Source organism: Primulina eburnea, unplaced genomic scaffold (genome assembly GCF_022965805.1).
Source record: "Primulina eburnea isolate SZY01 unplaced genomic scaffold, ASM2296580v1 ctg943, whole genome shotgun sequence".
NCBI lineage: Eukaryota > Viridiplantae > Streptophyta > Magnoliopsida > Lamiales > Gesneriaceae > Primulina > Primulina eburnea.
In genome coordinates this window covers 13,793-36,509 of record NW_027331701.1, presented here as the reverse complement: position 1 = coordinate 36,509, position 22,717 = coordinate 13,793, and the positions used below count along the sequence as shown (strand labels likewise).

Below are 22,717 nucleotides of genomic sequence, written 5' to 3'. Positions count from 1 at the left end.
ATTTTCTTGGTGAGATTATGGTCTACGCAAGTGGTCCCTGAAATGAACTGACCGGTAACTGGCGACCGGGCCGGTAACTGATGACCGGGGTAAACTGACCGGTAACTGGCGACCGGGTGAAACTAACCGGTAACTGACGACCGGACCGATAACTGACGACCGGGAACTGAACTGACCGGTAAATGGCGACCGAGTGAAATAATAATCTCATGATAGTAAAGTGACCCCAAACAATATTGCATAAATCTCAAAATGAATATTTTTACACGTGATATAATTAAATAACATCATTAAATATGACCAATTTCGATCTTCTTGCATTAAAATCATGTACTTGCGATATTTAAAAATACCTATATGGCTTGATTGAAGAGTGAAAGAAGATATAAACTGTGAAGGCCCGAAAATTCTTACTTTGAAAATTGGCGGAAAATTTAAAATTTTCTTTTTAAAGAACTTAAATGGCCTTATTCATAAAATCAACTGTTAAATCAAGTTCAACGTTTAAAAATATAGCAGCGGAAGAAAATAAAGTTTTCCAAAAATTACAGTTTAAGAATATTCAAGGACTGACAAAATGTTTGAGCATAAAAAAATATGGCAAGTGCTGAAACTGAGGTCCTCGGGTGTAACTACTGCTGACCCAAGCTGGCTCACTGATCCCCGCCCTCGGTCCTGACCTCATCGGTACCTACAACAATCAAGTCTAGTGAGCCTAAAGACTCAGCATGCATATATCGTAGATAACGGGAAAATACTGTAGTAAAATATTCATGGGATAAAATATCGTGTCATGAGACATGCTGAAAATAACTTGTACTGAGCAATTATATTACGTGCATAACTGAATTAAATAACATAGCAAAAATGTTTGGTCCTTGGAGCCCTGCACTGAAATGACTGATAAAAATTTTCTGTTGAGATTATGGTCTACGCATGTGGTCTCTGCACTGAACTGAACTGTCCGATCACTGGCGACCGGGGTACCAAACTGAACTTTTGAAGGCCCGTAAAATCCTTGCTTGAAAATTTGCGGAAAATTAAAAATTTTCTTTTTAAAAGAGCTTAAATGGCCTCATTCATAAAATCAACTGATAAATCCAGTTCAATGTTTAAAATATCGCAGCGGAAGAAAATAAAGTTTGCCAAAAATCATTAACGTTCAAAATAGCAGCGGAAGAAATTATTACTTGCCAAAATAACAAGTTAAAGTATTCAACAACTGATAAAATATTTGGGCATAAAAAAAAATGGCAAGTGCTGAAACTGAGGTCCTCGGGTGCCACTACTGCCGACCCAAGCTGGCTCACTGGTCCCCGCCCTCGGCCCTGACCTCATCGGTACCTACAACAATCAAGTCTAGTGAGCCTAAAGACTCAGCATGCATATATCGTAGGTAACGAGTAAAATCTGAAGTAAAATATGCATGGGATAAAATATCATGTCATGAGGCATGCTGAAAATAATCTGTACTGAGCAATTATAATACGTGCATAACTGAACTGAAAATCACAGTAAAATATTTGCTCCTTGGAGCCCTGTACTGAAATAACTGGTAAAATTTTCTGTTGAGATTATGGTCTACGCCTGTGGCCCCTGCACTAAGCTGAACTGATCGGTAACTGGCTATCGGGGAGGCTGAAACTGAACTGATCTGGCCGGTCACTGGCGACCGGGTGGTACCATACTGAACTGATCGGTCACTGGCGATCGTATAAAATAACACTCCCACATAGTGAATGAATCACAAGCCATATCGCATAAATCTCAAAAATAATCATTTTCTGTTTTCATGCACATAATATAATTTAACTGGCATAAGGAAAAACCCTGTAATTTTATCAACTGGATTGGATTGGATCGTCCCCAGGCTCGCTGCAACCTAACTGTGCTATGAAAAATATGCAAATGCTAAAACTTGCCCAACTATGAAATTTACATACAAAAGATGCGACTATGACGCCTAATGACTTCGTATTTAATCATGACTCTGAACCAAACCCGAACCAACACTGAACCGTCATTTAGTCATGATTAAATACGCTAAAAATACTGAAATAATGCTCCTAAAATGATTAGGGTCGAAATCTAGGTGAAATGGAGGCCAAAACATGAAACGCTCTTTCGAGAGTCAATTTGGCACATCGCCCCGTAAATTCTCGTACGACCTCAAAAATGATCCGAATGACGAACGGTCAAAAACATGACCTTCCTAACTCAATGTGGCACTGTCCAGTCCAAGGCCATGGGCTAAAAGCCAACCGAGAACTCAAACGACGCCTCAGAACAGCAGCCTACTTGCTGTCAAAAAAAATACAGCAGCTGCGCAAGTGTAGTGTCTTTCTTTGATCGATGTCTTGCGTCATTCCAGTGGCCATTTGATTGACCATGGCACGATCTATACATCTAGGGGCATGGTATGAACCGTGGCTATGGGCCATAGGCCAACCAAGATCCATACCAAGCAACCAAAACCGAAATGCATATGCTGAAATTTGAAGGGGGCCGAAGGGACATGGGGCTGTTGTGATGTTTTTATTAAAAACCGATGATCCATGGACCAAGCCACCAAAAGGGAGACTTAGTCACGTCTTAGACATGCTGGGGGAGTGATACAACCATGGCTAAGAGCCCTTGGGGCAGCCAAGATCAGATCAAACCCTCAAGACAAGAAACTGAATTTTCGAACACCATTTCCTGCACCTATGGGACTTGCTGTCATTTCGGTTTTTCCAGCAAGCGTGGGGTGAAACCGATGGACAAATGTGGTCCTAATGCATCCTATTACATGTATATAAGTTGCCTTGGGAGCCTGGAGTCGATCCAATACCTGAAACTCACAAACCAAAAGAAATCGTGAAGCTTGCCAAGGAAAATCGCAAATTCTGCATCATGGTTTCGAAAATGGTTTGACATGCATTTCGGTTTTTGCTTGATAAAACATGATCATGTACTGAAAAATAATTGCTCATATGACTTGATTGAGGTTTGAAAGAGATCTAGACATGCCTGGTTTCGTTTCGAAAGAAAACGAACGAAACGACGACGACGCGGCACGGAGGAGGTGGAGCGCTTTCTATTCTACCTTTCTTGCTCGATTTTTCTCTCCTCTTTCTAGCTATGAAACCCACGAAATTTCTCTCCAAAATCACTCTGAATTTCGAGACTAAGGGAGGGGGAATGGTGGTTAAGAGGGTGAGGAGAATGGGTGCAAAAATATAGGGAAAATCAAGACCAAGTCTCCCCCTTTTTGAATTTTGAATTCTTGTTGCTATCAAATATTGGTGGGGGGAAATATTAGAGGTGCATGGCCGATTCTTGCATGTCCAACAAGGTTTGGATAAGATTGATAATTAATTAAATGGTGCTAGAAAAGAATGAAGAGATTACTAATTAAATACAAAGAAAGGTCAAAGGTGTTGAGTTGGCAAGATAATGCTTAGTCATCTAAGGGGCCAAAAATTAACAAATAAATGAAGGGGAAATGTTGATTATCTAGTAAATTAATAACCCTTAAAACCCTCACCTATCCTTTAAATAATTTAGTGAACTAACCCCTTAATTAAGGAACTTAAATGAATTTATTTTCTACTCACCTCAAGTAACTAAAATAATTCCTTAAAATTCCTTTTAACTTAAATTAACTTACTAGCTAGCTAAAATAAATTCTGGAAATGTTTTTCTGAATCTTAAATTCTATTTCAAAACTCCAACTCCAGTCCGGCCTCACTGAATTAACTGAAATGATAAAATCAAACTGCTGCATGAAATAATTAACTTAAGTAAAAATCATTTAAATACTCATGCAATAAAAATCATTTAAAATACTAGAATTATGCATGGCTTATACGTAGACTGATTTACGGGTTCTACAGAAGTGATCGGTCACTGGCGACCGTGGTACCAAACTGAGCTGATCGGTCACTGGCGACCGTGCAAAATAATATTCCCATGATAGTGAATCGACCACAAGCAATATCGCATAAATCTGAAAAATAAACATTTTCTATTTTTATCCACGTAATAAATTAAATGACTGAATTAAAAATCTTGTATCATTTTACCAACTGGATTGGATCGTCCCCAGGCTCGCTGCAACCTAAATATGCCATGAAAATATGCAATATATTTTTCTTGACCAAACTATGCAATCAAGTTTGAAAATGCGACAATTACGTCTACCGACTTCGTATTTAATCATGACTCCGAACCAGCCCGAACCAACACTGAACCGACGTATAGTAATGATTAAAATACGCTTAAAATTATGAACTTATGCTCCTAAAATGATGAGGGTCGAAACCTAGGTGAAATGGAGGCCAAAACAAGCAACGCTCTTTCGAGAGTCAATTTGGCACATCGCACCGTAAATTCTCGTACGACCTCAAAAATGATCCGAATCACAAACAGCCAAAAACATGACCTTCCTAACTCAATGGGGCACTGTCCAGTCCAAGTCCATAGGCTAAAAGCCGACCGAGAACTCGAACGAGTCTCCGAACCGACACAGCAACTTGCTGTAAATTTCCAGCAGCTGCAACCTTGCTTGCATCGCGTCGTTTGCGAGACTTTTGGCCATTGGGGCTTGAACCACAGACCAAAGCCTCTCCACAACGTCCCAAGGAATGATTCGATCCATGGCTAAGGGCCCTAGGCCAACCAAGATCCACACCACTCCACAAACTCGAAACACAAATGCTGTCCCAAAACCGAAGGGGCCGAGAGGGGAGGGGCTGTTCATGCTTTTAAATCAAAAACCGATGAGCCATGGACCAAGCAACCAAAAGGGCGACTTAGTCACATCTTAGACATGCTAGGGAAGTGATCTAACCATGGCTATAGGCCCGTGGGGCAGCCAAGATCAGATCCTTCCTCCTTGGACAAAATCTGAATTTTCGAACTCAAAAAGGCCAAGATTGATGAGTTGCTGTCCAAGTCGAAATCTATCATGCATGGGGCTTGTTTTAATGGACCAACATAGTCTTGACACACCCTGGTACGTGTCTATACACAGCCTTGGAAGCCTGGAGTCGAGCCATCCACCTGAAACTTCAAAACAAGAGTACCCGTGAAAAGCATCAAAGAAATCAAAAATTCTGCATCCTTCTTTTCGAAAATTCTTGACATGTATTTCGGTTTTAAACATGATAAATGCTGATCATTTAATGGGAAATAATTGATAATAGGACTTGATTGAGGTTTGAAAGAAATCTAGACATGCCTGGTTTCGTTTCGAAAGAAAACGAACGAAACGACGACGACGCGGCACGGAGAAGGTGGAGCGCTACTCTTGTTTTCTTTACTCTCGATTTTCCTCCCTTGCTTCCTACTGAATTCCCACGGTTTTTTCTACTGAAAAATACTCTGAATTTTGTGAATGAGGGAGGGGGAATGATGGTTAGGAGAGTGAGGGGGAGATCCAATAATAAAGGGGTTCAATGTATGACCAAGTCTCCCTTAATTTGAATTTTGAATGGTTGTTTGATTTCAAGTCTATGTTGGGTGTTTCTAGAATGGTGATGGCCGATTTTAGCTTGGTAATTTAGACTAGGATAAGCTCTTAATTAATTAAATGGTGCTAAATAAATTGGAGGGATTATCCTACTAATTAAATATCAAGAAGGGGTCAAAGTTTGATGAGTTGGCAAGGTGTTGTATAGGCAAGGGGTGGCCGAAATTTTAACATTAAAATGAATGGTAAGTGTTGTTTATTTACCAAATTAATAGCTCTTAAAAGCCTCACTAATCTCTTAAATAATTTAGTGAATTAATTCCATAATTAAGTAACTTAAATGAGCTTATTTCTTATTCACCTCAAGTAACTTAAATAATTCCTTAAACTTCCTTTTTAACTTAAATGAACTTACTTGCTAGCTAAAATAAAGTCTGGAAATATTTTCTGAACCTTAAATTTTATCTCTAAACTCCAACTCCAGTCCGGCCTCACTGAAATAACTGAAAGAATAAAATTAAACTGTTGACTAAAATAATTAACTTCAAAGAAAATCATTTAAAAAATAATGCAATGAAGTCAATTTAATTTAAAATATTAGAATTATGCATGGATTTACGTAGACTGATTTACGGCTTCTACATAAACATGCCTTGGTTTGTTTTGACAGAAAACAAACGAAATAACGACGCAGCGCGGCAGAGACGGAGTGCTCTTCACTTTCACTTTTTCTCTCTTAATTCCTTTAAACCAAACATGCACCATAATTATTATAATAGCGTAAAAAAATCGTAATCGTGATGCATGAACATTTAAAATATCATGATTTGTGCTCAGAGCGCTGCCAGGACCAAAATCTCACCTCGGCTGCAAAATGACCATTTTGCCACTGGAAAACCCAAAATGACTGTTTTGTCCCTAGACTTAAAATTTCTCTTCTTTGACATTTTCTTAATTCCATTGACTCTAACATGTCCCAAATAATTATTTAAGCCTACATAAACTTTTCCATATTTTTATTTGGCTTAAATCTATGATTTTTAAATTAATCTTTAAATATAACATATTACGACATTTTAATCTCGAATTAAACCAAACCTTAGCATAAAATTTCTCAAATAAAAAAAAATTACACTTCTAATAATTATTTGAGCTTAAATATAATTTTCCATAATTTTATCAAGTTAAATCTAGGCGTTTCAATTAATTCTTTAATTAACCTTTCGTGAGGCGAAACTTACCAAACTCCTTAAAATATCCCAAAAAAATTTTAAAGGCATTCCTAGACGTAAATTCGAACCTAAAGCAAAATTTAACCGATTCATTTTAAAACTTGGACCGGTGTCCCGGTTCTAATCCGAATCGACTGGAAACACGACCAAATTTTTCCATCTTTTTAACACTCCTTAAAACCACTATAAAGCTCCTAAAACTTTCACCTCAGCACCTTAAACTCACGGCTGATAATCCAGCATATCCTTGGACTCTAATCCCCCTCCCCCAACAAGACACATACACCCTTACTAACCCCTCTACATTTTTGTGCTAGCCCTCCACCACCGAAAACAGCCTCAACCAATCACATTTTGGCTAATCTAGGCTCTCCTGGAATAAAATAACCCACGCTTACAGCTCCATGAACTAACACACCCCACCCGATCGCTACCCCACGAAGAGAACCAACCCACGGCTGTTCACACGATCGCCTACAGCTCCACGCCTAGCTATGTTCGGGCCATCCAAGGCCACGTCTCAGACCCATCAGAGTCTGATCCGAGGGTTAGGAGCAGCCCTTGCACCACAGCATACTTCTAAACTCTCGGCATTACCATCCTCGAAGCACAACAAGAAAAGAAAAACGAGACCAGCGCTCGGTTCCTCCCCGATGGCAGCTCATACGTAACACAAGCCCCTTGACAGCATAAATCCCAAAATATTATGTCCCTAAACAACAAAAAACGCAGCCCCTTGCACATCATAAAACAAAACATGAGTTGTTGATAGGAAAAAATGAAGAAATGCAACCCAAATCGTTCGATCTCCATGCATGGTGATGGATCGAGATTTTTACACACAAAAAAACATCTAACAGCATGTATACAGCGTATGTGATGCAAAAACGATGAATTCCACGCAAGAACGGCGAAGAGATGGGCAACGAGGAAGCGCCGGAGAATTTTGTTGCAAGAAAAAAATGCTAAACCGAAGGCCCTTGTTGCTGAAAGCTCTGAAAATGAGAGGGGAAGGAGAGGGGAGGTGGTGTCGGCTGATATAATTATTAGGTTTAGTTTAATTGTAGTTTAGGTGATATATAGTTAAATAATAGGTAATGGGCCTAAATTGTTTAATTAAAGATTAAAAAGATAATTAAGTCCTATAAACTCAAAAGTAGGCCCATTAAGCCCAAACTCACTCTCAAAAAATATTTCGTGTTGAAACGATTTTGAAAATAATAGTCGAACCATTAAAAAGTATTCCGATTCAATAAAATTTGTGTACCGTTAAAAATAAAGTCCTGCGTGTAAAAATACCCAAATAAAATCCCATTTTTGAGAAATACCCTTAAAAATACCTTAACTTAATTTATAAAAATAAATCATATAATAAAATAATTTTCCTGAAAATTCTCCGGTCTCCGATCCTCGTTTGAACGTGAAATGCATCTAGAAATTCTAATGCATGATTTCATTAAATAAATCCTATCATGCATGAATTATTCCTAAAATACATAAAAATAATTAAACATAAATTAATGAAATAAACATGCATTTAATGATAAAAAACAATTAAATAAAATACCAAAAAAGTTTAATAACTTGCATGCATGCCAACTTTTTGAAATATATTTACTAACATGATAAATTACCACTTCTTAAATAAGTCTTTATTAACTTATCTCAATACTCCATCTCCAGTCCGACCTCACTGATTTAACTTAAAAGATAACAATTAAACTACTTCGTAAAATAAATAAATTTAAAGAAAAGAATTTAAATACTCATACTATAAAAATCATTTTAATTTTAAATACTAGAATTATGCATGGCTTATACGCAGTCCAATTTACGGGTTCTACAATCTTTCCCTCCTAAAAGAAATTTCGTCCTCGAAATTCGCTTATCCTTGATAAACAAAAAGTTTAGACTCTTAATTCTAGAATCCTAATAATCCACGCTTCCGATGCGCTGCTCTGAATAGATAAATATTACTGTCCTTACGTCTTCTCAATCCTAAATAAATTTGTCTACCAAAATCTTCGTTTGTGAATCGCAACTTAAAACAACTTATGGTGACTTAGTTCTATTCAACTATAGCCCCGAATTTTGACTTATCTCGCAGTTTCTCATACTAGAGATGGATGTCTAAACTTATCGCCCCTTACTTTTCTTATACTATACTCGTAATATTCATCGACTTATTATATTAGCATTTATGCAGTTCGACTTAAGAAACCTTTGTTTCAAAATTTACTGATCGACTACTATTCTCAGTAGAACGCTTAAAGGTTACACCTTATTTCAACCTCATAGTAGTATTAGCCTAAAATCCTTGAATCGAATCTTTATCTTACGGCACTAAACTTACGTAACTTGTTATTTACAAGTGCATCCCGGGTGTGAAATCGTTGTAAATCTTAAACCTCGAATAACGTTAATCCATAAAAACTCAATTATACGACATCGACCTTCTACCTTAATAACAACACTTCTAGCATCAATTACCTGTTTAAACTATCATCTTCCCAATTACAATCTAGTTGAGGCCTAGGACTCTGGACTTTCTCATTGAAACAAGTGTCGCATTCTTATGTATCCTTAATGGTTACTTAATTCTAGCATATAAACTTAATAAGTTAGCCCATGGTAGCATTAGACTAACTTTAATAAATTGTAATGCCCGAATTTTGATATAATATGGCAGTAGTTGTGATGGTTCTTGGCTTTACGTTCTGGTATGAATGGTAATGATGTTATAGAATGGAATAGATAATGGATCGGTAGAATCAAAGGTTGAATTTGAGCTAAATAGGTAATGGAAGTCCAGAAACGGTATGAAAAATGTGGCAGTAGTTGTGGTTTTTAGCATAATGTTTTGTATATTGATCCAATTGATGTGAGGCTTTTTGCATTAGAAAGATAAGACATAAGGCTATAACTTTCTTATTTTGAGTTTTGGTCAAATCATTAGGGAAGACGAGCCAAAAGCGCCCCGAAGTGTGTCGTGCATATCGTCGTTCCTACAATGACACATGTTGGGAGAATGGGCATAACCTTTTACTCAGACCTCCAAATAACCTGAAATTTGAAGAGATGCAAGCCAAGACATAGGGCTACAACTTTGTAGTTTACCACTTTTCCAAATTATGAAGGGAAAAGACGTTTCGGAAGCGATCTTTGTAGTGGATGTGCGCAGAGTGCGCGCCCGGGCGGGAATTGATGTGCGCCCGGGTGGGCCTTGTTCGAAATTTTTGGTGTTCTGGCCGAGATTTCCGCGCCCGGGCCGAAAAAGAGGTTCGCCCGGGCGGCCGGTAAGTTGAAAAAACGTGTTTTGGTGTTTGGGAAGGCATAAAATCGAATGGGATCATTGTTCTACTCATTTTCCTTCTCCTTCTCTTCTCTCTATCCGTTAGAAGCTAGGGTTCTCTCCTTCCTTCCAATTTCTAAATTATTCTTAAATCTATTGGAGATTTGTTCAAAAAAAATATGAAATAAGTATAGATTTGTGATCCTCTCTTCAAGATCTTCAAGATGTGGTAAGTATTTCTCATTTCTATTCAAGTTTGGATATGGGTTGAAGTTAGAATTGATATTTGAGTTGATATTTGAGATATTGAGATGTTGGAGATGTTGTAATTGTGTTGGTTTGAATTTAAAACGGAATTGAAGCCAATGGCAAAGTAAAGGAGCTAACTCTTTAGCACCCATGTTATGTGTTTGATAAAATGATTCAATAAATGTTTTTATGGAATATTACGGTTAATAAAATTTACGGATCTTGATTCAAAGCAGTATTGAATTATTTATGAATTTTGTACAGAAACAGCTCTGTTTTGATAAGTGATCCGATTTCTTGAGTTATAGTAGAATTCAAAGGTTCAAGACTTCTCACCTACACATTTCGATCTTCTTTTGGTAATAATTGAAAGGTATGTTACGGTCGATAACATACGAGGTAAAAGTATCATTTTTATTTTAAATTGAAAACTCTATGGCTCGATGAATTATTGGTGATTTGATGATGATTGTTGTATTGAGATGAGTTGATTATGATATCGAAATGATAATATTGATTTGCATCATTACATTGCATATTGAGCCACTTGTCGATTCAGATTTGATATGGCGGAGGTCGCCTTGATATATTGATTTATTGGACGTATGGGGCTATAGTTGAGTTGGCATAGTGTATGCGGAGGTCGCTGCTATGGCCTGAACACTCTCTATAGGCGCACCATAGTCTTGGGATTGTAGAACACAACACCTCACCTCGAGCGGATGAGTCGGTGGATGTTGCTGGGAGATTTTCTTCCCTTGGGTACCCTATGACCAGATGATCATATGTTATTGATTGTATCATACTGGGTTTATACTTACCGGCATGTCGGCTACCTCTTGTTTTCATGTGCTTGACGGTAGGTGAGGCGAGGCTTGGGATGCCAGAATCCAGTTCCAGGCGAGGAGATACGAGTTAGAGTGGGATTCTCATGTCTTAGGAGCATTTGATGATGTTGGGTTTAAATTTGGTTCACAAGTTTATTTTGGCATGTTGAAAACTATATTTTAAACATTTGAGACATTTTAATTATTTTGACGATGTTTATGGCAGTTTGTGAACAAGAAATTATGTATTTTATTAAATTGTTTGGTTTGATACATTTAAAATTATTAGTATTAGATATCAGACCCAGGGGCCCCACATAAATCAATTTCACTGATAACTCATAGAATTCTAGAATCCCCATATCAAGCTTTTAGATTTCTTACTTGATAAAAAAAAATCTTAATATTCATCAATTGATAACTTATATTGAACACAACTAATTCTCATTTGTTTGTATTTAACCCAAGATTTTCGTACGAACGAATATCCCATAAATTCGAAATTCAACTTACCTAATCCAAATAGCTTTGAATAAAATAATTCCAATGACTTTCAAAAATTTTCAAGACAAGGTGTCCACCTCACCTCTTACGTGCGTCTACCAATTAAACTAACCATCATCGTACCCAACTTTCCTAAAAAAAATTTAAATTCTCACAAGGTATAATCTTAACTGTTAAGATCATGACTAAAACTTGTGACACATCAAACTCATGTTCCCAAATATTTACTAACTCAATGTTTATCCTTATAACTTAACTAACCAATCAAATTTACCTTAAATCGTCATCACTTTAAATTCTTAATTTTTCACAACATTATTTCACTAACGCTTAAATTTTCACGCCTAAGATTGATTCATCCTTCAATGTCCTTGGTTACCATTCATTATAACATTATAACCCAAATATCTAAATATTCTATATTTCCTTCGAGCCTAAATAACCGAAAATTTTTACCATTTAAATCGTTCAATTCTCACTTACTACTAAATAAGTTCTCAAATTACCTAAAATTGTAAAATTAATTCTTACTTTCCTCGAATATCATCCAATTTTTTTTCCAAATCTCGAAAATTCCATAATTACCCATGAGTCCTCAGTATTCCCAATTTCATTTTATAGATTTCCCGTATCATAAGGTTCAATAGTCTTAAGTTTATTAAACCCAAAATTAATTCCCATAACACGTCGTACACTTCTATAAATACTTAAAATCCCAAGTGTTCCTCAAAAGTTCGCATTAAATCCTTAAAATTTTGAATCTTGCAATCTGGCCCTTACAGTTCTCCAAATTTACATTTTGGCCCTAAAACTCTTCGAAATTTGCATCATTGTCCCCAAAAAAATTTTCCATCTTTACCTCATTAAACTTTTCAATTCTCGAACTCAAAATTAAATCCCAAAATTTGGTAAATTCAAAAATAGTCCCTTATAATTTTGTTTTGCACTTAGGTCCTCAAATTATTAGTTATTACAATTAGGTCCTTAAAATTCTCAATTCCTGCAATTCAATCCTTAAATCCAACTATGTAGAGCATGCATCCTAAATAAATTCTCATAATTAATCTTACATTTCCAAAGATACTTAAAATCCTCAAATTGTACATTTATAATCCTAAAGATTGTCGTAGTCTTCGAAACGCTATTGCTTATATGAAATCCTCAAAAATTTACTCGACTAGCAACCAAGAACCATTAATAATTTCTTAGAAATTCTACAAGTCTCAAAAGCATTCATAATTTTTAAGTTTAACTTATGGCTCATAAGTAGAACATCAGTACTACTAACCCAAAAATTAATATAGTCAAATAATTTACGACCTCTCCTAATGCTCAATAGCAAAATTATTATTTATGTCCGGTGGGGGTGGAGGTGCATTTCCCTCCTGACTCTGATGCTCACCGTCCTCATGACGGCGCTCATCATCCCTCGCGCGCTCAACAAGGCGTCTAGGAGGCATATTGTTCCATACATATAACCCAAACGTAACCAACATGCATAATTCCCTAATTTCTTTAAATTTAAGTAAATATTGAATAATAAAATCTGAACGTAAAATATTTCATGAAATCATGCTGTTAAAATAATTCATGTTTTAAATAAAATGCGTAAATGTAAAACTTACAGACCGAAGACGTGACTTCGTGAGCTTCTCGTGGTCAGTAGTAGTGTAACCGTTTACAAGAACATAGGCTCTGATACCAACTGTAAAGGCCCGAAAATTTGTGCTTGAAAATTTGCGGAAAAATTTGAAAATTTTCTCTTTAAATAAATAAAAGACTTCATTCATAATTAAATTGATAAATAAAGTTTAATGTTCAAAATGGCAGCGGAAGTATTTAATGTTTACAAAATAACCGTAAAAAAAATATACTCCAACGACAGATAAAAATATTTGATCAGAAAGTAATAAATGCTGAAAAATGAGGTCCTCGGGTTCCACTACTGCTGACTCGAGCTGTCTTACTGGTCCCCGCCCTCGGTCCTGACATCATCAGTACCTACAACAATCAAGTCTAGTGAGTCTAAAGACTCAGCATGCATATATCTTAAATGACGAGTAAATAATATAGTAAAATTTGCATGGGATAAAAATATCATGTCATGAGGCATAACATGAAAATAGCTTATCATGAGCAATTATAATACATGCATAACTGAACTGAAAATATCATGGTAAAAATATTTGCTCCTTGGAGCTTTGTACTGAAATAACTTGTAATAATTTTCTTGGTCTGATTATGGTCTACGCAAGTGGTCCCTGAACTGAACTGACCGGTAATTGGCGACGGGGCTGGTAACTGACGAACGGGGGAATTTTGATCGGTAACTGGCGACCGGGTGAAACTAACCGGTAACTGACGACCGGGAACTGAACTGACCGGTAACTGACGACGAATGAAATAATAATCCCAGGATAGTAAAGTGACCCCAAAAAATATCGTATAAATCTCAAAATGAATATTTTTGCACGTGATATAATTAAATAACATCATTAAATATGATCAATTTCGATCTTCTTGCATTAAAATCATGTACTTTCGATATTTAAAAATACCTATGTGGCTTGATTGAAGAGTGAAAGAAGAAATAAACATGCCTTGGTTTGTTTTGACAGAAAACAAACGAAATAACGACGCGGCGCGGCGGACACGGAGTGCTCTTCACTTTCACTTTTTCTCTCTTAATTCCTTTAAACCAAACATGCACCATAATTATTATAATAGCGTAAAAAAAATCGTAATCGTGATGCATGAACATTTAAAAATATCATGATTTGTGCTCAGGGCGCTGCCAGGACAAAAATCTCACCTCGGGTGCAAAATGACCATTTTGCCCCTGGAAAACCCAAAATGACCGTTTTGTCCCTAGACGTAAAATTTCACTTCTTTGACATTTTCTTAATTCCATTGACTCTAACATGTACCAAATAATTATTTAAGCCTACATAAAATTTTCCATATATTTATTTGGCTTAAATCTATGACTTTTAAATTAATCTTTAAATATAACATATTACGACGTTTTAATCTCTAATTATACCAAACCTTAGCATAAAATTTCCCAAATAAAAAAAAAATTACACTTCTAATAATTATTTGAGCTTAAATATAATTTTCCATAATTTTATCAAGCTTAAATCTAGGCGTTTCAATTAATTCTTTAATTAACCTTTCGTGAGGCGACTAAATCCCAAATAAATCTAAAACTCATTATTTTGATCCGAAACTTACCAAACTCCTTAAAATATCCCAAAACATTTTTAAAGGCATTCCTAGACGTAAATTCGAGCCTAAAGCCAAATTTAACCGATTCATTTTAAAACTTGGACCGGTGTCCCGGTTCAAATCCGAATCGACTCGAAACACGACCAAATTTTTCCCATCTTTTTAACACTCCTTAAAACCACTATAAAGCTCCTAAAACTTTAACCTCAGCACCTTAAACTCACGGCTGATAATCCAGCATATCCTTGGACTCTAATCCCCCTCCCCCAACAAGACACGTACCCTTACTCACCCCTCTACATTTTTGTGCTAGCCCTACTCCACCGAAAACAGCCCTCAACCAATCACATTTCGGCTAATCTAGGCTCTCCTGGACTAAAATAACCCACGCTTACATCTCCATGCACTAACACTCCCCACCCGATCGCTACCCCACGAAGAGAACTGTGAAGGCCCGAAAATCCTCGCTTTCAAAATTTGCGGAAAATTAAAAATTTTCTTTTTAAAGAACTTAAATGGCCTCATTCATAAAATCACTGATGAATCAAGTTCAATGTTTAAAATTTAAAACAGCGGAAGAAAATAAAGTTTGTCAACAAGTACAATTTAAAAATATCTAACGACTGATAAAATAGTTTGCGGAAAAATAACAACTGCTGCGCTGAGGTCCTCGGGTGCCACTACTGCTGACCCAAGCTGGCTCACTGGTCCCTGTCCTCTACCCTGACCTCATCAGTACCTACAACAATCAAGTCTAGTGAGTCTAAAGACTCAGCATGCATATATCGCAGGTAACGAGTAAAATCTGAAGTAAAATATGCATGGGATAAAATATCATGTCATGAGTCATGCTGAAAATAATTTGTACTGATGCTGAAAATAATCTGTACTGATGCTGAAAATAATCTATACTCATGCTGAAAATAATCTGTAATGATGCTGAAAATAATCTGTACTGCTGCTGAAAATAATCTGTACTGAGCAATTATAATTCGTGCATAACTGAACTGATAATCACGGTAAAAACGTTTGCTCCTTGGAGCCCTGTACTGAAATAACTGGTAAAATTTTCTGTTGAGATTATGTTTTACGCCTGTGGCCACTGCACTAAGCTGAAACTGATCGGTAACTGACTACCGGGGAGCCTGAAACTGAGCTGGCGGTCACTGAAGACCCGATGGTACCATCCGGAACTGATAGGTCACTGGCGACCTGATGATACCAACCTGAACTGAGCGGTCACTGGCGACCGTATAAATAATGCTCCCACATAGTGAATGAACCACAAGCCATATCGCATAAATCTCAAAAATGAATATTTTCTATGCACGTAATATAATTAACCAACATAATTAAATATGAACAATTAAAATCATGAACTTGCGATATTTAAAAATACCTATATGACTTGATTGAGGTTTAGAAAAAGTATATACATGCCTTGGTTTGTTTTGACAGAAAACAAACGAAATAACGACGCGGCGCGGCGGAGACGGAGTGCTCATCTTTTCCTCACTTAATTCCTTTAAATTAAGCATGCACCATAATTATTATAATAGCGTAAAAATCGTAAACGTGATGCATGAACATTAAAAATATTTTGATTTGTGCTCAGGGCGCTGCTAGGACTAAAATCTCACTCCGAGTGCAAAATTACCATTTTGCCCCTGGAACCCGAAAATCACTATTTTACCCCTGGACCTCTAAAATTGACCCGAAGCTTAACAAACTCCTTAAAATATCCCAAAACATTTTTAAAAGCATCCCTAAACATAAACTTGAGTTCATTTCATAACTTAACCGAATTGTTTTAAAAACTTAGACCGAGCTCCCGTTTTAACCCGAACCGACTTAAAACTTAACTAAATTATTTCCAACTTGAACCATAAATTAAACAACTCATTCTAAATCATTTACTACTTAAATGATGTCCTTCAATCCATAATCCTTCATCCACTACCTACTGTCCTAAAATAAAGTCTCGGCTCCCCTTTATGTTTGTGCAATCCATAACTCACAATTGGCTCCCACCCTTGAATAATTCAATCCACCTCCTCCCAACTCATGCCCAGCCTTAAAACCAGCAATTCTCAACCTCTCATCACCCATAAAACAAACCCAGAATCTGCTGAAATTCTCCAGCTCACTAGCCTCCAACCATGACGCAACAAGGCTCGGACATCTCCTTCCTAATTCGACTCCGGATTGGACCAGCCTTAGACTAAACAATCCTATGACCAAGACCAGCTGGTGGACCTCCCATTGGACATACTCAACCACGTCCTAAACCCCAAACTTGCGTACGATAGCCACAGCTCCAAACCATTACACCTTCAACCACCCGAGACCCACCATGCACCAAGCTCGTCGAACCACTTAAGGGTCAAGAGCAGCAACTTCCAGCCTTCACCCAGCCCCGTCACAGACCCCAAAAGGTTAGCTTCTTGGCTGGGATCGAGCCACACATATGATTGGAAAGACTAAACTCTCGGTTTTCCCACAATACAAGTCCTACTCGATCACACCTCCATTAGCTGCATTCTACGCGACTGAGCCCTTACTCCAGCTCTTAAATCTTCTAAATCATGGCATAATCTGTCCTCTAAAAGCCAACAAAGGCAGCCCCTTGCAAGCATACATGAAAAACGTGAGAGATGCAAAGATTTGTGCAAAAACCATACTAACCGAACCATGATCTGAAAAATCTTGCATGGATCGAATGTTAAACACATGAAGCACACAAAACAACATGTATATGATGTCAATGATGCAGAAATAAGGGTACGGGGCGTGCCTTAGATGAAATGGCGCGAGAAGATCGAAGACGAGTGCCGGAAATGATTTCTTTTTCAAGAACAAGGAATGACCGAGGAAACCTTCAGCTTTATGAATTTGGAAATAGATGGAACTGAGAAATAAAGAGGAAAAGAAGAGAGGAGTGCCGGATAGCATTTGATGCATGAACCAACAAACAACCGTGGCTTTAAATTGGTGTCTCCCATTATTTTTCTGAAACTAAGGGTCCTAAATTTTTAATGGGGTGTCGGTTGTTGTATAAATAATGGTGTAAGGCATGCCATGTGATGATCTTTAATGATAGACAAACACATGAGAGGGACTTTTTCATTTGGGAAGGAAACCGATGGGCCTCAATCTTTAAGATGAAAACATGGGTGTGTTTGCTGCTGAGGGGAGTGTCGTCTACTTGGGATCATTAGGTGTAGGGTAAATGGTATTTAAGGATTAATTAAGTAGATAACAAATTAATTTATGAGCTTAAATTGTTTAATTAAAAGATTAAAAAAATAATTAATCCCTATAAACTCAAAAGTAAGTTCATTAAGCTCAAACTCACTAACGAAAAATATTTCGAGTTGAAAAGATTTTGAAATGATTAGTCGAACCCTTAAAAAATCCCCCGATTCGATAAAATTTGAGTACCGATTAAAAATAAAATCTTACGGGTAAAAATACCCAAAAATTCCCATTTTTGTAAAATACACTTAAAAATGCTTTACCTTAATTTATAAAAATAACTCATGTAATAAAATAATTTTTCTGAAAATTTTCCGGTCTCCGATCTTCGTCCGAACGTGAAACGCAACTTAAAAATTTTAATGCACGAACTTTTAAAATTTCATGAACTAAATTCCATCATGCATTAATTATGCATAAATTACATAAAATAATTAAAAACATAATTTAATGAAATAACATGCTAAATTACCACTTCTTAAATAAGTTTTTATTCACTTATCTCAATACTCCATCTCCAGTCCGGCCTCACTGAAATAACTGAAATACTAAAAAATCAACTACTGAACTGAACTAATAAAATAATTAACCTCAAAGAAATGCATTTAAAATAATCATGCAATGATGTTAAATTAAATTAAAAAAATCTAGAATTATGCATGACTTATACGTAGACTGATTTACGGGTTCTACAATCCTTCCCCCTTAAAAGAAATTTCGTCCTCGAAATTCGCTTATCCTCATTAAACGAAAAGTTTAGACTCTTAATTCTAGAATCCTAATAATCCATGCTTCCGCTACGCTGCTCTGATAAAATAAATGTTAATCTGTCTTTATGTCTTCTCAATTCTAATTAAATTGTCTACTGAGTCCTTGATTGTGAATCGCAACTTAAAACGACTTGGGTGACTTAGTTCTAATCTACTATGACTTCGAATTTGGCTTATCTCGCAATTCCTCAAACTAGAGATGGATGTCCAAACTTACCGAACCTTGCTTTTCTTATATCATGCCCGCGATGTTCATCGACCTATTACCTTAGCATTTATGCAGTTCAACTTAAGAAGTCTTGGCACCAAAAGTTACTGATCGACTACTATCCTCGGTTATACACTTAAAAATTAAACCTTATCTCACCCCATAATAATATTAGCTTAAGATATTTGAATCGAATCTTTATCTTATGGCATCAAACTTACATACTTTAATTATTTACAAGTACATCCCAAATATAAAATTGTTGTCAACCTTTAATTTCGAGTAAGGGATACGACAAGTATAAAAGTCTATAAGATTTTTAAACAAATAAATTATGACATCTCATTATAATAATGAGATATGATATACATAATTATTTAAACATATCTAATATTATATACACCATATTTTTACCATAAAATTATACAAATACATACATATACCAACGGTCATAAAACGGTAACAAACGGCTATATTTTTCTTTCTCTCTATAAATACCATCTCACAAATACATTCAATCACTCCAACTTTCTCTACTTCTCTAAAACTTATTCTTCATCAAATTATCCGAAGAAAAAGAAGATGGCTCTTGCAAATTTATTTTTAATTATTTTAGTTATTATGTTTACGATTCTTGTATTTATCGGAGAATATCCTCCTCAGGTTTTTTCTTTATTTTTAGGATTACTTGTAATTGTTGTTTATCCATTACTTTGTATTACAATCTTCATTAATTATTAAAATACATCGTGATTTATCGTACCACCATGACAAACTTTTAGATTTCTTACTCAATAAAAATCTTAATATTCATTGATTGATAGCTTATGTTGAACACCACTAATTCCCTTGTGTTTATTTCACCCAAAATTTCGTATGATCAACTATACCATAAATTTGAAATTCAACCTTATGCAACCCAAATAGTTTTGGATACATAATTCCAACACACATTCACTTATTCCCAAGTTTCTTCGTAACTTACAAAAATTTCTCAAGACAAAATGTCTACCTTAATTCTTACATGCGTCTACCAATTAAACTAACCATCATCGTACTCAATTTTCCTAAAAATTTAAATTCTCCCAAGGTATAATCTTAACTGTTAAGATCATGACTAAAACTTGTGACACATCAAACTTATATGTTTCCAAAAATTTACTAACTCAAGGTTTATTCTTATAACTTAACTAACCGATCAAATTTACCTTAACTCGCCATCACTTTAAATTCTTAATTTGCCACAACATTATTTCACTAACGCTTAAATTTTTACGCCAAAGATTGATTCATCCTACAATGTCCTTGGTTACCATTCATTGTAACATTATAACCCAAATATCTAAATATTTTATATTTCATTCGAGCCTAAATAACCAAAAATTTCTATCATTTAAACCGTTCCATTCTCACTTACTACTAAATAAGTTCTCAAGTTTCTTAAAATTGAAAAATTAAATCTTACTTTCCTCGAATATCGTCCATATATATATATATATATATATATATATATATTTTTAAATCTCGAAAATTGCACAATTATCCATGAGTCCTCAGTATTCCCAATTTCATTTTATAGATTTCCCGCATCATAAGGTTCAATAGCCTTAAGTTTATTAAACCCAAAATTAATTCCCATAACACGTCTTACATTTCTATAAATACTTAAAATCCCAAGTGTTTCTCAAAAGCTCGCAATTACATCCTTAAAATTTAGGAACTTGCACTCTGGCCCTTACAGTTTTTTTTTTTTCCAAATTTACATTTTGGCCCTACAACTCTTCGAAATTTGTATCATTGTCCCCATAAATTTTTTTTCATCTTTACCTCATTAAACTTTTAAATTCTCAAACTCAGAATTAAATCCCAAAATATTGTAAATTCAAAAATAGTCCCTCAGAATTTGTTTTGCACCTAGACCCTCAAATTATGGGTTATTACAATTGGATCCTTAAAATTCTTACTTTATGCAATTCAATCCTTAAATCTAACTAGGTAGAGCATGCATCCGAAATAATTTCTACAATTTTTATACTTCCCAAGAATCGTCGTAGTCTTCGAACCATTAATCCTTACAGGGAATCCTCAAATTTAATTCAACTAGCAACCATGAACCATCATTAATTTCTTGTAAATTCTACAAGTCCCGAAAACATTCATGATCTTTAAGTTTAACTTATAGCCCATAAGTAGAACCTCAGTACTACTAACCCAAAAATTAATATAGTCAAATATTTTACGACCTCTCCTAATGCTCAATAGAAAAATTCTTATTTATGTCCGGTGGGGGTGGAGATGCATTTCCCTCCTACCTCTGATACTCACCGTCCTCATGACGGCGTTCATCATCCCTCGCGCGCTAAACAAGGCGTCTAGAAGGCATATTGTTCCATACATAACCCGTACGTAACTAACATACATAATTCCATAATTTATTTTAACTGAACTCTGAAATACTGAAAATCTGGAAGCATACTGACAAAATAATTCATGCTTTAAATAAAATGCTGAACAAAATGCTGAACTGTAAAACTTACAGACCGAAGACGTGAATTCGTGAGCTTCTCGTGGTCAGTAGTAGTGCAACCCTTTACAAGAACATAGGCTCTGATACCAACTGTGAAGGCCCGAAAATCCTCGCTTTCAAAATTTGCGGAAAATTAAAAATTTTCTTTTTAAAGAACTTAAATGGCCTCATTCATAAAATCACTGATGAATCAAGTTCAATGTTTAAAATTTAAAACAGCGGAAGAAAATAAAGTTTGTCAACAAGTACAATTTAAAAATATCTAACGACTGATAAAATAGTTTGCGGAAAAATAACAACTGCTGCGCTGAGGTCCTCGGGTGCCACTACTGCTGACCCAAGCTGGCTCACTGGTCCCCGTCCTCTACCCTGACCTCATCAGTACCTACAACAATCAAGTCTAGTGAGTCTAAAGACTCAGCATGCATATATCGCAGGTAACGAGTAAAATCTGAAGTAAAATATGCATGGGATAAAATATCATGTCATGAGTCATGCTGAAAATAATTTGTACTGATGCTGAAAATAATCTGTACTGATGCTGAAAATAATCTATACTCATGCTGAAAATAATCTGTAATGATGCTGAAAATAATCTGTACTGATGCTGAAAATAATCTGTACTGCTGCTGAAAATAATCTGTACTGAGCAATTATAATTCGTGCATAACTGAACTGATAATCACGGTAAAAACGTTTGCTCCTTGGAGCCCTGTACTGAAATAACTGGTAAAATTTTCTGTTGAGATTATGTTTTACGCCTGTGGCCACTGCACTAAGCTGAAACTGATCGGTAACTGACTACCGGGGAGCCTGAAACTGAGCTGGCGGTCACTGAAGACCCGATGGTACCATCCGGAACTGATAGGTCGCTGGCGACCTGATGATACCAACCTGAACTGAGCGGTCACTGGCGACCGTATAAATAATGCTCCCACATAGTGAATGAACCACAAGCCATATCGCATAAATCTCAAAAATGAATATTTTCTATGCACGTAATATAATTAACCAACATAATTAAATATGAACAATTAAAATCATGAACTTGCGATATTTAAAAATACCTATATGACTTGATTGAGGTTTAGAAAAAGTATATACATGCCTTGGTTTGTTTTGACAGAAAACAAACGAAATAACGACCCGGCGCGGCGGAGACGGAGTGCTCAT

The 22,717-nt window shown here is 36.0% G+C and overlaps 1 protein-coding gene and 1 long non-coding RNA gene across 2 annotated transcripts in view; one reads left to right on the top strand and one right to left on the bottom strand.

The window, feature by feature from the left end:
* Positions 1-22,717, bottom strand: part of LOC140822577 (probable U3 small nucleolar RNA-associated protein 11) — a gene marked incomplete at its 3' end in the record, with an annotated part of 70,411 nt that overhangs the window by 43,611 nt on the left and 4,083 nt on the right. The window lies entirely within an intron of this gene.
* On the top strand, positions 1,273-22,143 carry LOC140822576 (uncharacterized). Its single transcript, XR_012115991.1, has 2 exons — positions 1,273-1,357; positions 17,698-22,143. It is a non-coding gene; the product is annotated as an uncharacterized lncRNA (long non-coding RNA).